The sequence below is a fragment of the Vigna radiata genome, chromosome 7, assembly GCF_000741045.1.
Source record: "Vigna radiata var. radiata cultivar VC1973A chromosome 7, Vradiata_ver6, whole genome shotgun sequence".
NCBI classification, from domain to species: domain Eukaryota; kingdom Viridiplantae; phylum Streptophyta; class Magnoliopsida; order Fabales; family Fabaceae; genus Vigna; species Vigna radiata.
The window spans coordinates 21,944,258-21,953,194 of NC_028357.1; positions in this window are offsets into that span (position 1 = coordinate 21,944,258).

The following is an 8,937-nucleotide window of genomic DNA, read 5'->3' on the forward strand; positions in this document are numbered from 1 at the left end:
ATAATTGTTCTAATTTGGATTTTCTAAGCTGATTAAGCGCATTTCTGGTTGCATGGAAATTGTGGAAATATCATCTAGAGCATTAGGATATGGCGTGGCACATTCAAGACTCAATATTTAGTCATTTAAATTCTAATTAAAGTTGTAATTTCGTTTTCTAGAAGCCCTTAATTAGAATTAGGTGTTTTGGACCTTTTAGGGGCATTTTTGTAAAAAAACAATTGTGGGGCCATGTGGCATCTCTTTAGGGCTGACTTGTAGTGTGTGGACCCCACCAAATTTGAAATTCTAGGTCATATGGGGTGAGAATACTGAGCACACACTTAACACTTCATATTCTCACGATTTTCCACTTTTCTCTTCTAGGGTTTCTCTTGTTTGAACATGCTCTCATATGTGTTTGCTTGGTGCCACGGTTTTGGACCATTTTCAATGAATTTGATGCAGATTTTCTTCTTCCCTTGACTTACTCTTGGTTGTTGATGAGTCGATATTTTATTGACTGCACTTAGTTTATTGTACCGAATTTAATCAGGGAATCGTGCTTAAATGTTCGGTATTTTCCCGTTTTTGCTAATTGTGCTTAATTTGACCGGAAATTCGAATTTTAATCAATTTGAATTTTCTGAGCTAATTTTTGCATTATTATTTTCAGGGAAAAATTTGGAAATATAATTTTTGGACATATTGAGGGTTATCACACAATTCAAAACTCTCCACAAAGAAGTGTTGACAACTAGACGGGCACTATGGTAATTTTTACCCCTTTTGGGCTTATGAAAAAGGGGTGCTTAAATTTAAATGGGGTTGACATCAAGCAAAAGGAAGTGTGTCACGTCTTGGCAAATTAATAATAAGATGTTGAATGAAATCTGGAAGCATCACTGTCTTGCAAGGGGTGCGTCTAGCTGCTTGAGGCTTCACACGTCCAAGCATGCTTATGGGCTTCATATATCACCTGCAGCCTCCACAGTCCATGCACTTGGGTTTGGTGGTCCAGCTGCCAGCAGAAAATAAGGAGGTGCATCCAGCAACTTCCACCATTGCACAGGCCACATAAAATCACGTGAAGCCTCTTCACGGAAGCACAGCTGCTGCCACTCAAACACGTGAGAAATCTTCTCGGGCCAGCAGATTTTATCCAATTGAAGCGGTGCTGTCCAGGCTTAAGGAGCTCCTCTCGGTCTCATCCAGGATGTCCACGGTCCAGCACTCCAAGCAGCATACACTGCATTCATCTACTTGACAAATAAAGGGCTGTTACGGCCCATGAAAACTGCAGTAATTACAGCGGCACACACGGGTTGGCTGCAACAAATTACCTTCACGTCAGCTGCTCTCCATCACGTCTTTGCAAGACCAGCAACTTAGCCCAGCAACCCATCTCACGTCCAAGAATTGAAGCTTTAGCGGTGCAAAAAGCAGCAACACTTCCACATTCCAGCTGCTTTCAACACCTTCACGGCCCATGGAAGAAAAGTCCAGCATCCTTCAACTCCACGCATGCAGCAACACGGTCTTGGGTTGCACATCATTTTGCTTGCAGAAGTTCACGGCCCAAGCATTCATCTATCATCCTGCTGCACGTCCAACATGCATCTTCATAGGTCAACAGCTTGGGGAATTGCATTTCACATTGTCCAGCACGTGATGCAGCAAAGTAGGAGCATCCGGCCCAAGCTCCAGCACGCCAGCAGCATAAGTGTTCAGCTCTCCACGGCCCAGCAGAGAAGACAGCACCGGTTCAGCTTGGAAAGAGAGGTGCATCCAGCAGCTTTTCCACATCTTCAAAAGCCCAGCAAGTGGAGTAGGGCACTGTTACATTAGGAGGAAGCTGGAAGCAAGACAGATTGGGGGGGGGGTCTCGGGATTGATTCCCTGCAGCCGCACTGGGTTCAGATGAGAGAGACCTCGGGATTGCTTCGGGGGATCAGCCGCCACCCATGAGAGCATTTACTTTTGATTGTTGTCTGTGAATGATATGCATTGGTGGATGTCTTCAATTAAAATTTTATTCCTTTAGCTTAAACTCTGCAATTTGATCAACGCTGCATATTGGTGTTCTCATTTATCACTTGCATCCTAATAGCTTTTAGAATAGTTAGATTAAATTGAGTTCAAGCATATTGGAATTAAATTTTGGCTTTAAGATGTTGCACGGGCATTTATGTTTTAACAGTGAATTAATTTCTTTCAACCAGAATGCTTGCTTTTCAATTTTGGAGCTGCACACCACGCTGGGGTTTGATTTCTTTAAAGAGCATTGATATTTTTCTTTTAAAAAAAAATGATGATATATTTTGAAGGTTGCTGGAAGGTGCAATTCGGTTGTTATTAACATTTACTATGTTTCAAGCCTTATTTTTTTTTCTTATGTCATGTTTAATTAATTATCAGCCATTTTATTTTTATTTTAGTGACTTATCTTTTATTTTTATTTTTATTTTAATTCTAGTGTTCACTTTAAAGATTGTAATTATGCGTAGTGTGTTTAAATTCCATTTTAATTTAGTCATTTGCATTTATAAAACCTTTTCAAACCCCCCTACTATGTGTTCGACCTGATTCTGAACCGAAGTTGGTCCTTGTGAGACGACCTAGGAGTCACTTCCTAGTCTATACTGCATTTCTAATATGCAATCAAATTTGATTGGGCGGCGACACCCATCAGTTGTCTTAGCTTGGTAGTGGTGAAAAACCATCCATTTCTCTCTTCATTTCCTTGTTCTTTGAAGTTGGAAGCTTGAGCTTTGAAGTTTTTCTTTGCATTTTCATGATGGTTCTTGGGTTTGAATGAAGTTATATTTCCGTTTTCCTCTCCATTTGCTGCAGTACTCATGGTTTTCTTTGTATTTTGGTTGGTTGGTTGATGAAAATGGAGTTTTATGTGAGTTTTGGGTTGAAGAAAGCTTAAGGTGTTGTGTGGGTGTTGTGGGTTTGGCACTTTCCTTCCATATTTCGGTTTGGATGTTTGAAACCAGTTTGGAACCAAAGTTTGATGTGTTATTGTGGCTGGACAGTGCTGGAGTTGAAGGGTAAGTTATTATTTTCGTTTTTGCACAAGAGCTCGAAGAAATGGAAGATTGGGTTGAGTTGAAGTAGTAGTAGTGTGGGTTTATTGTTCTTGAATGGTGTTGCAACTTGAAATGGGGTTTCTTGGGTGTGTATGGGTGGAGAAACCGAAAAGAGCAAAGGAAGGAAGAGAGAGAGGAGTGCAATTAATTTCTTTACCATTTTTGGGCAAACAAACATATGATGCTTCTTTTGACTAAGAATGTTTCTACTTTGAGCTTTGGTTTTTGAATTGTTGCAGCCGAGAATTGCAAGGGGATGGGAGGTCCTTGGTTGTTTATTTTCATTTGGTTTTGCTTACATAGCACATTGGGAGAAGCATTCAATATATTGTCCATTTAGCCAGTGGTTTTTAGAGCACTTTTTGCACAATGGTTGTTGGTAGGCTCGGCAATTTTGGTGTTGGAGTATGGATTCCGAAATTTTGCTCATAGAAAGAGAGAAGGGAAGTTTTCATTGGGATTGTTGAAGCACATGTCTAATTTCCTTGAAGAATGGTACACATGGGACAAGAAGTCAACTCATTTGGTGGATATTTGAAAGTTAAATTTTGAATTGGTATTTGGAAAAACATGATGCACGACCATGTGGTTTTCTTTGGCCAATTGGACTTTTAAAATTAATTGTTAATTGTCATTTAGTCAAGTTAATTATTAGGATTAAATTAGGCTTGTTGGTTCCCTTGGTTTTTAATTAATTTAGTTGCTAGGTTGAGTTTAATGTGTTTGAATTAGTGTGAGTTTAATTATTTTTAACTGTGTTTGTTAATTTGTTTGTAACAGTGTTTGATGTTTGAATGTTGTCTAAGGTTTTTAATAGTGTTAATTTAATTTCCATGGTAGCTTAAATTAGTTTGGCTGGTTATTGACAATATTGCACTGTTTCCTTGAGATTCTTGAATTGTGATTGTCTATGCACTCTGACTTGGTTAATGTGAATTCTATTTTTGCACTTGCAATTGGGTATACGCTTAGTTGCCCATTTGGTGTTACATCTTCGCTTAGTTGATGTAACTGAATGGTGTAAATTAGATTTGATATTAACACTGCATTAGCTTAGTTCGCTTTTATGAAAATAGGGTTAACCTTCGCTTAGTTAGTTAACCTTGTTGGATTAAAGGTTTGATGTGCAACCTTATTTTGTTGATCTGTGATTGGAAACATTATAGTTAAGTTAATGACCAACCTTCTTTAGCTTGTGTTTGAAACCATTTTCTTTAGATCTGTGTTTACATCTTTGTTTGCATCTCTGTTTTGGATTTCAGTTAATTCGTCTGTATTCACCACAACCTTTTCGAACCCCCCCCACTTCTTGTTTGACTTGATTCTTGAACCTCAAAATTGGTCCTTGAGAGACGACCTAGGGGTCATTCCCTCGCTATACTGCATTCCTAATTGCAAATTAAATTTGTGTGGGCTGCGACACCCATCACATGGCCTTGATCATATGACATACACATGCAATTCAATCAATTATCAAGATTAAGTCAATACCATTCATGATTCCCTGTAAACAGTGCACACAAAAATAAAACTCTGAAGCTCAATACCTCACATAATCATGCTTTCTCACTTCTCACATGAATCCTGCTTAGCATCAAAATCACAATCATGAATCCTGCTTAGCATCAAAATCACAATCATGAATCACTTACTCATCTGTTCACATAGCTAGTGAACCATCAACTTGGATATCAACATTTACACATTCTCAATCATCATCCACAATCAATCATCAATAGTAAACAACTCATCATGCAATAAATTGGAACCATTATCTGAAGTACAAGCCAAGCATAGACTCAAACATAAATTTAACCTATCCTACTAATTCAAAGTACAAAGAAAAAGAAAAAGAAAAATCCCTGTCAATGCTTGACATGCATCAATAGATGCCATCAGCGTAGATCCTCATCTGAGTCATCATCATCCTCACCCTCCTAGGCATCCTCAAAATATTCATCATCATCCTGGTCATCACCCTGTCCTCCTGAAGTTCCAGCAGCTCTGGACCCACTACCATGTGCCTGTCCTCGAGGCCAAGCCATCACACTACGGAACTCATCCACAGTCCACCTATGCACTGGTGGCTGGTCATATAGTCCTATAATCATCTCGGCAGTGGCCTCTTGCCCTCTGTAAATGGACTCCATCCTCGCCTCCATTAGAGACATGTACATGTCTCTCATCTGGAATGGCTCAAGCTGCTCTGCTGGTGCATCTGCAGGCTCATCCTCCTACTGTGCTGCTGCCCTCCTAGGTTGTCTCCTAGGGACCGCTCCAGCTGGCTCATCCCCTCTACAATACTGACGAAAATAGGAGGCATTAATAGCACTCCTCGGCTTCTCAAAGGGTGGAACAGAAGTGTCCACTCTTGCCTGCTGGCACAAATAGGTAATCAGGGACGAATGTCCCAGTGGCATCCTGCTGCTCACGGTGTTGGCACAACTCATAATCTCACTGGTAATAATCTTCCCCACATTCTCGTCCATCTGCCTCAACATACAGTAGATGACCAAGATCCGATGCAAAGTGATATCGGAAACATGAGAGCATGGCTGGATGTTGGCATGTGTAAATGCCATCCAGTATTTAGCTAGGGGAGTTAAGTCTACCCTCAGGATGTTCATCGGTGCTCCGTTCGGGTTTCTCTGAAAATGCCTCCCAGGGATGCACATAACTCGCTCAATCTCCTCATAATCCCTGGCCTCCCCCAGTATAGCAGCATACATGCACTGCTCTCCTGGCCACTCAGTCCCCAAAAAAGCGTTGATGGTATCAGGATCATAGCTGATCAAGTGCCCACGTACATAGCTCATGTACCTTCCTGCAGACACTCCTCCTCTCGGCAAGGCATTTGCATAAAACTCCTTCACCACCTCAATACTGGCTGGTGCTGGATAGGTTGTCAGTCTCTCCCAACCTCGCCTCTCAATCTCTAGACCAAACTCTGGAGCCAAGTCAGGAATGTACATGGCTTTTCTCTCCATCAACAATAGCCTCTCCTGGACTATAGCAAAATGTTCCTCATGCTTCCTTGAAAGGAACCTTGAAGAATAGAATCTTCTAGGTCTCTCTGGTTCCTTCCTCTTATTGCCCATTGTCTTAACTCTTTTTGAGGTAGACATTCTTGCATAAATCAATTTCATCCAACAAAATTCACAGAAACATCATTAGAGGTTAGTGCATCATCAAATCATATAATTCTCTAAGGAAAAACAGGGCTCCTCATCACACAAGCATCCAAAAATTTCAATTTTTAGGCAAACAGTTGCAGACCGCCGAGCGTTAAAGGAGACCGCCCAGGCGGTTTGTCTCAAATCGCGCCACCGCCCAACGCCAAAAAATACCGCTCAGCGGTGGCGGCTAGGGTTTTTCAAAATCCTTGCCTATTTGATCCTAATCTCCACTCTTTTGCTAAAATCATCAATCCAGACCAAAATCATGCAGTTCAATCGGTTCAAATAGTTCATATTCTATCAATTCATGCATAGAAATCAAAAGCCCTAATTTATCATGTTCCTAAGCATGTTCTTCAACAAATCCCAACATAGAAACCTTAAATCATGAATTTGCATACTTACTTGAGTGGAGATTGTGAATGCTTGTAGAAAAATTGCTTAATTGATGATGTATGTCCTCTCCAATGCAAGTCCCTCAACCAAAAACCCCAAACTTTGACAAAGTAATGGTGAAAAATTGAATTTTTGGTGAGTGGGTGAATGAGAAAGTGAGGAAATCGATCTAAAATGCTCTTGAAAGTGAAAGAAGGATGATAGGGCTTAGGGAGACCGCTCAGGTGAAATGCAAAGAAGGGTTTCAAAGTGAAAAATGTGAAAAACCGCTAAGCTTTTAAGTAAAGCCAAACCCATCAGCGCCGCAACCGCTCAGCGGTTTGCGCCTAATTTTTCTTCTTCCTCTTTTGCTTTCTTTCGAGTAATCTTCCCTTCTAGCACTTAATTTCAACCTTCAATTTTCAAATATATACCTTTCCCCTCTCAGATGCAATCATTAACATGTAATGCACTTAACACAGGATTAAAACAAAACAATCAACTGGATTGCCTTCCAGGTAGCGCTTGTTTAACGTAACGAGCCTGACCAAACCTGTTTAACACTCATCAGTAAGTGCTTCTCCTTCCAACACCCTTCAGTAGGTGTACTTACCTTGTATCCTTCAGTAGATACATAAAAAATTTAGCATCCCTCAGTAGATGCTACCCAAAAAGTGTTCANAANTTCAATAAANTANATGTACAANATCAAATACCCTAAAACTACAAATGTTTATAAAAAGTGGGATTTAGATAAAATCAATTCATTCCATCCCGGTTGGGATCTTCATCAACCCAACTCATCAGTTGCTTTCTATCCACTCTCTTTATGGCTCTTGTGAATGGTTTCCTGATGTCCAACTTGCCATCTTCTCGATTCTTAATCACCAGCCACTTCTTGTCCTTGAATCTCACTTGTGCTCCTATTGGAAGTGGTGTGTATTCAGTGTGGATAATGCCTCCTTTGTCAACCTCCTCTTCTTCAGGTACCTGCAAAACATTACAACTATTAGAATTGGTACATGTTATGTTGTTCTTTAGTGCAGCTTCTCTTCTTGACTTCTTATGTCTAGCCCTCTTTTTAATTCTAGTACTTTTCTCTTTAAAACCAGTATAAAAGAGTACATTTTCTTTATCTCTCATCATGATCTTTGCATCATGGACACTAATAGACATCTTGGATGTGGCCATAAAAGGTCTTCCAAGAATTGCTGGAATTCTTTCTGCATTTTCTCTGCTCATGATGATAAAATCAGTTAAGAATTTTAACTGCTCCACCTGAACAACTACATTTTCCACCATACCCAATGGTGTTTTAACTGAACCATCCGTCATTGTCACTGTCAGATTAGATGGCTTTAACGTTAAGCCTCCAATTTTATTAAACAGATGCATGGGCATCATGTTAATGCTAGATCCAGAATCTATCATTGCTTCTCCTATATCAACTTCATTAATCTTACATGCCAAATTCAAACAACCCGGATCTTTTACTTTAAGCGGAATTCCTTGGAGGTTGAATCTCAAATTCCTGCTCATCATCATCTTCATCTAAGTCTATCATATCTCCAAGATAAAATTTCATTCTTGTAGGAATCTGTTTGATAATTGAAGGCATAATAGTCATTTGATTATAAATTTCTCTTTTCTGTTCATTATGACTATCTCGTGCTTCCTCTTCTTCTTCTCCTCCACTACTATTGCTACTCTCAATGGCTTCACCTTCCTTCTTTTGATCACTGCTTCCAATCGCTACAACTTCCTTGTCAACTCTTCCTCCATCACTTGTCACCACAACTTTGCATTCATCTTTAGGGTTAACATTAGTATTAGCCCTAAACTGGTTTTTTTCAGTGGTTTCTACACTTTTTGATAGTTGTCCAATTTGCATTTCTAGTGACCTAACAGTAGCTTGATCACTGGTGCGATTTGAATCAAAGACTTTTATGAATTCATCAAATCTTCTACTCATATTTTGGACAACCTTTGTCAAATGTGCAACCTGCTGCCACATAGTTAAAGGTTGTTGCTGCCTGAAGCCTCCTTGTTGCCCTGATGGGTTATTCTGTTGTTGGCCAATACTTGGATGATTTTTCCAACCCTGGCTAGGATTGCCTTGGTTGAAATTCCCTTGTCTAAACTGGTATTGGTTCCCCATATAGTTAGCTTCCTGCTGCATCTCCTCAAGTATAGCACATTGACCATTAATATGGTCTCCACCACAAACATCACATAGTTGTTGTGTTTGAGAGACATTACGAATCTCCTTTGGAAGTTGTGAAAGGATCTTTGTCAATGTATCTAGCTTTTGG